Below are 9,073 nucleotides of genomic sequence, written 5' to 3'. Positions count from 1 at the left end.
CCTTAATAATTTATTGAATAAACAATGGTAAACCCCAAAATTAAAATTATCTAACAATTTTATTTTATTAGACATATATGTCTTTGAAAAAGCTTTCATGGAGGGATCTCCTAAAGCACTCCTGAGCATATCACCAACAATATCTTGAATTGAAAATATTGGCATGTTCCTCCACAATTTTCCAGCTTCTTGTGGCCTTCCTCATTACTTCTCAATGGTATGCTTTAGGAGGCTTTTAGGAGGCTCCCAGGAAAGAGATGCGCCGTGTGGGACTCTATCACTTCCTTCGCCATATCATCCCCGAAAAATTGATGCGTAATTTTCTGTAGTGTTTTTTTGCTCCCCATATGACCTGAATACTTGTCATTATGACCTGCTGTTAACACTATGTGTTTATATTCGGGAGCGACACATAGTAGTAGCCACTGCTTTTCCCATTTCGCTTTTCTTTTATAAAGTTTCTCTTCTTCCAACGAAAAGCACCTTGCAGCACATCTTTGTGATCCCATTTTTTCAATAATTTTTCTCCAATTTTCTGAGATCCAGTAATTTTATCTACTAATAAAACGTCCGCTTGGGTGTATTGTACCGTTCCAATAGCTATGCACCGACCATCTGTTTCCGTTTCAGTGATGGAGGTTCGGTAACGAGACAGACAATCGGCGTTGGAATGTAGTTTACCATCCCTGTATCTGATCTCAACGTCTAATTCTAATAAACACAAGCTCCAGCGTGCTAATCGTCCTGCTAAATCAATTTTTGTCCGAACCCAGCAGACAGCTTCATGTTCCGTTACAATTATTTCTTTGCAACCCCACACAAAACTGCGGAATTTCTATAAACTCCAGATGATACCTAGACATTCTTAATTCTTAGTTCTTAATATTCGAAATTTTCTAATTTAGTACTTTTAAGAATAAACAGTATTCTTAATAATTAAGAAATAATTAGTATTCTTAATAATTAAGAAATAATTAGTATTCTTAATAATTGAGAAATAATTAGTATTCTTAATTTAATAATTTAATTATTCTCTTAATTCTTAATAATTAGTTCTAACTTTTACCTTCTTCCTTAGTTCTTAATAGTTTATCTCTGATATTGACAACAGTCTACTGCCATACGTCGATGGATATTCTTTCCCATCTTTGGATTGTGACAGCACTGATCCGATGCCATATCCACAGGCGTCCGTCATGATTATCATCGGTGCTTCCTAATCTGGGTGAGCTAATCGGAGCCGCTATTAACATTTGTTTCAACGCTAGGAAATTTGCCTGTTGGGTCCCTTCCTAAATAAAAGGTGTCCCTTTCTTGGTTGGTCTCGTCAAACGTTGTGCTAACTAAGCGAAATTTTTAATATGTTGTTTGTAGTAAAAACATAGTCCGACAAAGCTTTGGATACGTCTAATTTTTTCTGTTGACCTTTAACGCCACCTAGTGGCTAATCATATCCTTTAAAGGGAAACTCTCTATTTAATTTAAGTCTTTACAGAGACATCATCAGATACGTTGAGGACCGAGTATGACACCTACGGTGCTGCCCTCGCGGGCAGAGCTGTAGGGGGCACGTACAAATTTAGTGAGCCCTTTTTTGTTTTTCTTTTTTGTTTTTCTTTTTGGGAGGGTGACCAGTAGGCTCGTTTTAAGTCTCGACACAGACAGTAGCAAGTCGTTCCGTTTTCTCATCAAGAAAAATTTGTCTCAGTTTCTTTGTCCTCTGTCAAGATTTCAATTGTCTCGTCGGTCTCTCCCCTAAACCAGAAATAAAGTGCGCGTCCTTTCACACACCACCATTCATCATCCTCATTTCTCTCTCTGTTGCACTCTATGCACGAGAGTCTGCATCATGGTATGCCATGGCTCTTCCAACTTTTCGATTCGGGGTATGGGCGCTGCCATTGTTGGAGTTGACTTTGAAAAGGCCTACGACCTGGTAAACAGGTAAGTCCTCTGGAGGATTCTGGATATCATGGGCTATCCCACAACTTTCGTCCGTTGTTTACAGACTATGTATTCTGCAACGGGAATGTCAATCCTCAACGGGTCGGAGGTGGCTGGGGTGGTTAATGATATTCAGTCGATTCGCCAGGGATGCCCCCTATTTGTCCATTTCTTCGTCCTATACGTTGAGCCATTACTTGTGCGCTTATCTAAAGTTCTTCAGGGTGTATCCTTATTTAATGGAAAACTCACTGTCAGTGAGTCTTTGTTGATGACGTAACAATTTTCATTTCTTATGACAAAGATTTTACCAGGGCAGGGCAAGTCCTTGGCTTGTTCTGTCAGTGGACAAAGGCAAGGATGAATAAAGAGAAAACGAAAGCCCTGGGACTTGGGACTTGGAGATTTAGATTGATTTGGCCTCTTTAGTGGCTTGTGACCCCATCAACATTGTCCCTGTTAGGAATTAAATTCTCCCACTCTATAGCCGAGAGTGCTGATATGGTCTGAAATGATGCATTCGGCTCTCTAAATGGTATTCTGCGAGAGAATGCCTGTCGACGATTTAACCTCTACCAGAGGGTAATTTTCATCAAGTCGAAGGCTCTCTCCAGAACTCTGTTCATTGCACATGTACTACCATGCAACTAAAGTATGGCTGACCTGATTTCAAAGGCTGTCCGGAAGATCCTATGGATGGGTAAAGTAGAAACGCCGAAGAAACATGTAACTTATCGTTCTTACTTCGTTCCCAATGAGTCACCGAAAAACATATAACCATTGGATTCTGGAGGGAACCACAATGGGAAAGCTAAAGATCCTGAGGCCTAATCTTGTTCGGCCACGAATCTAGAAGGAGACTGCAGCCCTTCCTAGCAACATTAGAGTGACCATGTTCGTGTTCAACCAGCGACTTCTCCCTACCAGGACCAGATGACATCGGTTGGATCCCACCAAGGACGCGTTATGCCCCATCGGCCACCAATACCCCGAAACCGATGAGCATCTGATGTTCCAGTGTCCTGCACGCCTCACCGTTTGGAGCTGGTTGGAAGGTTCTATGCGTCGAATGGGCTGCAGTTCGACAAACGAAGATTTGATTCGTGGCCATTTTGGGCCGAAAGGTAATCTCCGGCAAGCATTTACTCTTCTGGCTGCATACCTCTACCTCACCAGGAAGGCAAGAGCCCATCTAAGGATCCCACGAAAAGAAGAAGTAGAGAGCTTATGGAAAAAACTTTGTCCTCCTTAGATAATTCCCCTCTCTTCTTGTTTTATATAAAGTCTCACATTTTAGCTCATATTTAGTTTTTTGATTTTTTTTGTCATTCTTTACTAATTCTCTACCTAAATATGTAATTTATTTTTATATTTGCTTATTGTTATCTCTTTCGAAATGTCAAATAGTTTTGTTTACTTTTGTTTATTGTTACTATCCAACCATCAAATCCTTTACATTTGTTTGTTTTTGTTTTGTTTTTGTAGTAATTGCCAGTTTGCCAAATTTGTGATAGTCTGCCCCAATAACGTCTGCATCTCAGGGAGAAAAACTGTTTATTATTTTTTTGTTTAAAATTCAATGAAATCAGGAATGTAACTCGAAAATAAAAGATTATTTTATTTACAAAAAAAAATGGGTGACCGCATGGGAAAACGGGATGCTGTTGGCATCAAACTTTTTAACTTTTGTCAACTCCCATGACGACTCTTCATTAATTTTTCTTTTTCTTGACTTTTTCATAGATATTCGTTACAATCTATCTCACGTAGTTCTTTTCACAAGTTATATTATTTTTGCTTTTCAAGTAAAAATTGTAAAAATTTTGTTTGTCTATTTCATTTTTTTTTCATTTTTTTCTCTTGTTCAAACATAAGTACCTTTAATCTGTTACAGTATGTTACAGTGCTACACTCTTGTCAATGTTATATACCCCCATGTTGTTCCCGTCCTACTCTGGATATGACTGTAGATGAGAGTTCGGTAGTAGCGGGCAAGCAGACGTTCTTGAGCCTAGCCGAGGCAGTCTATTTTTGCGCCCGTCTACAGGAAGACCTACAAGAAGGTGCCTTGCTTAAGCTGGCTTCCCTTCGCGAATCGTGTATGTAACCTATTGTTTCGTGTGTTAAACTGTGTATGCTTGAGTGTGTGTGAATATATATAGTTTAAGACACAAACTCGCCGCTCGAGCCGTCTTATTTTTATTGAGCGTGAACTCCCAACTTACAACAAATCATGTTCATAATTATCAAATTCCACTTCCTCTCTATTTCGACTATATACTTAAACTTAAACCTTTTTCTTGTACATTTGTAAATTTCTTTCCTCTTTCATTCTTCACAATCTAAATCCTTTCTTCATTCATTCTCATCAGATATTCTAAAACTAATCTAATTGCACAAAAATATTCAACAAAAAAATTAAAAAAATAAATATACACACTCACGCACAAATCATAAATATAGCAATAATGGAAATTAAACGAGAGAGAACCCTTTTTTTTGTTTCAAGGAGGTAGAATTTGTTCCTATGGAAATTGAAATACATAGATGGTTTATGGGACTTGGAATAGTGGATGATCAACTAACGGTCATTGATTTACACTATCATACAAAGCAAATTGTTGCAAAATTCAAAAACCAAGATTTGTTTGAAACTTTCTTTCAGCAGCACTCCAAAGGAATAGAGTTTGAAAAACTAGGGAAAAAATACCTAATCCCGCTTATAATGGCAGGAAGTCCATGGAAAAAAATTCAAGTAAAATATGTTCCAGATGAATTGGATTTTAAGTACATCCACGCAGCCTTTGAGCAATATGGGGACATACGTCAAATAGAATGGGAAAAACCGGGTTTCGAATTATTAAAAGCAAAACGGGAAAGACTTGTTGTGGAAATGATTGTGAAGAAAAATATACCCTCCTTTGTATCCATAATGGGGATGAGATTGGCAGTAGGATATTCCGGACAAACAAAAACTTGTGCTCGTTGCGATTCTGAATTGCATGATGCTAGGCATTGCGAAGAAGGAAAAAAATCGTATAGCCAAGTATTGGAAACAAACCCCGCTATTACCCTGGCAATAAAAACATTGAAGGAAATAGTTAAAGATTCTGAATCAGAAAATAGAAAGGGAGATCAGGTAAGAGAAGAAGATGAATTTGAAACAACAGACTCGGACGGAGAAGAATGGCAACAACAGAAAAAAAGGGGAAGAAACGGGTCGAAAGATGACGGTAAAAAAAAAACATCAGGAGTATTAACACAAACTGAAAAGTCAGGGCAAATAGAAATTAAAACAAGTAAACTAAGGAAAAAAATAAGAAAAATTCAACCAAACCTATTAAATTGCCGACAAAGATTTACAAAGAAATCTGACATCCCAAAACAGGACCTAGGGATTGAAACTGAAAATAAATCCGAGAAGAATATTCATTACGAAGACGGTAACGCAGATAACACAAAATCCATTAGCTTTCCAGAAAAAAACCTAAATGAGGAAGAACCAAATAGCGAGCAGTCCCGTAGAGGTATAGGAACAAATTGCTCTGGCAAATCCCAACGAGAATTACAAACCCTATCCCGTAATGAGACAATAGCAAATGAAGTATGTGCCATTAAAACTCCCAACAAAGGCAACGAGAATCTGAATGAAAAACTAAAAGGTAATAAAGCAGATTTTTTAAAAGATAATTTGATAGAAAACCCCGAAGAGCTTTATTTTGAGGACAATACTACACCAGTGATTTAAATTTTATTCCTGTTTTTATTTCTAGCAACATATGACCAAAGTTATTTCTCTTAATATAAATGGCATAAAATGCAGAAAAAAACAAGAATATCTAAGTCAATTTTTAGGAAAACATAAACCCGATATTTTAGCACTGCAAGAAACAAATGTAAATAAACTAGAATTTATTGAAGACGAATATGAAGCAATTATTAATAACAATGTCGAAAATTATAGATCAGGAACAATAATTATACACAAAAAATCTTTAATGGTAAAACAGGTAGAAAAAGCTGAAGATGGTAGAATTTTAAGGGTAGAATTTAATGATTTCATAATAGTAAATATTTATGCACCAACACAAAATGAGACAGCAGCAACTAGAAATAGATTTTATATGCGTACTTTGCCGTGTTTTTTAAAAGCAAAGGACGAAAATATATTTTTACTGGGGGATTTCAATTGCATAACAGACCCAAAGGACAGAGAAGGAAAAAAAAAGAAAATAAATCAGCAATTAAAAAATCTCGTAGAAAAACTTAAACTAGTCGACTCGTACAGAATAAAAAACCCAGAAAACATAATCTTTACTTACATCAGTCCAAACGGAAAATCAAGAATCGATAGAATTTATATATCAAATCGAAAAAAGAAACAAATAGAAGAATGTAAAATCCTTCCTTTTATCTATAGTGACCATTCAGCAGTCTTACTCAAAGTAAGGAAGAATGAAAGAAACAAAGAAAAACGAGAAACCATATGGAAACTAAATTCAAGCATCTTAAATGAACCTGAATTTCAAGAAATTTTGAATAAACTAGCCGTAACAGCTAAAAGGAGGAAGCAAAATTATGTAAAAATAACTGACTGGTGGGAAAAAGAGGTAAAGGAAGAATTTAAAAAAATAAGTCAAAAATATTCGAAGCTGCTCAAGAAAGAGAGGGACTCACTGAAGTTTTTTTACATGAAGTGTTTAGAACAGGTAAAAGCGGAAATCGACGACGGTTACAAAAACTGGGAAGAATATTATTTGATAAAAAATAAATTAAAAACGTTACATTTGAAAAACGAAGATGGGAAAAAACTTAGAGGCAAATTGAACCAACCAATAGACAATGAAACAGTAACAGTGGCAAACTTAATCAAGGAAAAAAGTAATGGAGAAGGTAGAAAAATAGAGTCGCTTGATAATAATGACACAGCATCAAGTAATTCAGATGTTCATCAAATAATACATAAATTTTATAAAAAATTATATACCCTAGAAAATTATAACATTGGAAAACGCCAAGAAATTTTAAACAATATAAAGCAAACTGTTACAGAAGAAATGAATGAAGAACTTACCAAGAAAATATTAGAGCAAGAAATCTGGGAAGCAATAAGTTCATTACAGAAAAATAAATCACCGGGAATAGATGGGATCCCAATTGAATTTTATATAAAAATTTGGCCTCTGCTTAAAGACGAAATTACTGTTTTTTTTAACGAAATTTTAAACACAGAACAACTTACAAAATCCCAAAAAATTGGTATATTGACACTTATACACAAAGGTGGAAACAGGAAATCACTTAGTAATTGGAGACCAATCACTCTTTTATGCTGTGACTATAAAATTTTAGCAAAAATTTTTACAATTAGACTAAAAAATATTTTACCGCAACTAATAAGTCATGAACAAACCGGTGGAATAAACAATAGAAATATAACCCAGAATCTATCAACATACAGAAATATAATTGAGTGGTTTTCAGATGGAAATACCAGTAGAAAAAACACAAACCTGGTTGTAAGTAAACATAAGCCAAGTGCAGCAGCAATAGTAAGTCTCGACTTTGAGAAGGCTTATGATATGGTAGACAGAACTTTTTTATATGAAGCTATGAAGAATATGGGTTTTCAAGATCTATTTATTAAATACATACAAATTTTATACGAAAATTCAATAAGCATAGCATTTGTAAATGGGAAATTTGGAGAAAAAATAGAACTAAAAAGAGGGGTAAGACAGGGATGTCCTCTAGCAATGCATTTGTATATCATTTTTATTGAACCCTTTTTAAAACATCTCAAAGCTAAGGTAAACCCAGTGTATATTGCAAAATCTAGTCATCAAATAACCGCATTCGTAGATGATGTATCGATTTTTATTAACCATTATGATGACCTGAAAAAACTGGAAGAATGTGTTACGGAATTTGAAGAGGCAACAAATTCAAAAATAAATAAAAATAAATCGTATATGTTAGGATTAGGAGCATGGGGGAAGAATGGGGAAACACCAGTGACATGGATAACAGCTGTAGAATCGATAAAAATGTTGGGGATCACTTGGTACCGAGACATTGAAACAACAATAATACAGAACTGTAAATTGATATTAAGGAAAGTAACACAAAGTTTACATAACACTTTCAACAGGCTTTTAACCATACAACAAAAAGCAATATTTTTTAACACTTTTATATCTCCAAAATCCTTTCACCTGGCAAAAATTTTACCTATACCTAGGGAGCACACGGAGAAGCTCCAGCAAATAGGACAAAATTTTATTTGGCAGCACAAATTAGAAAGATTAGCAAAAGATGAACTTTACCTTGCAACCGATGAAGGAGGATTAAACATAAGCAATGTTCAAATGAAATATCGTTCCCTTTTTTTAGAAAACCTGATTGTTCAATTAACGAAAAACCCGAAAAGCGAAAATGGGAAAATGCTTAGTTACTGGTTAGGATTTAAACTGAGAAAAATTATAGATATAACACCTGGACCAATCTGTGATAAACCTCCTTTATTTTTAAAAAATGTTGTGGAAGATATTCACAAAATAGGACAAAAAACAATACTAACCCAGGAAATTAAAACCAAAGAAATATACCATATACTAGTCACTGAAGTAAAAAAAAACCCTAAGATAATTACAAAAAATCCAAATACTAATTTTAAACCAGGTTTTAAAGCAATAACTCAAAAATTTTTAACACCTTTGCAAAAAGAACATCTATTTATGCAAATCCATAATATACTCCCAACCAAAGATAGATTAATTAAATGTAACCAAAAAACCTCATCTACCTGTGACCGATGTGAGGAACTAGAAACAATACAACATTTATTTCAATGTAAAGTAACTAAACCAGCAGTTAAATACATTCAAAGACGCATATCAAAAGTATACGAAAACAATTTTTACCCAAATTTAAAACAACTATATTTATTAGATTTCCCCAAAACTACCAAACAAAAGCAAAATAAGGCAATTTTTTTAGCAGCGAACCTAAGCATTATCTTGTGGAAAAAAAGGAAAAAGGAAAATTTTATGAATGAATTTATTACCTCTTTAAAATTAAAAGAAAAACAAATAGAAAATAATTCAAATTTTAATTTATGGTTTTTAAG

The sequence above is a fragment of the Daphnia carinata genome, chromosome 10 (assembly GCF_022539665.2).
Source record: "Daphnia carinata strain CSIRO-1 chromosome 10, CSIRO_AGI_Dcar_HiC_V3, whole genome shotgun sequence".
Classification (NCBI taxonomy): domain Eukaryota; kingdom Metazoa; phylum Arthropoda; class Branchiopoda; order Diplostraca; family Daphniidae; genus Daphnia; species Daphnia carinata.
The sequence above is the reverse complement of the archived record's forward strand: the minus strand, read 5'-3'. Positions refer to the sequence as shown.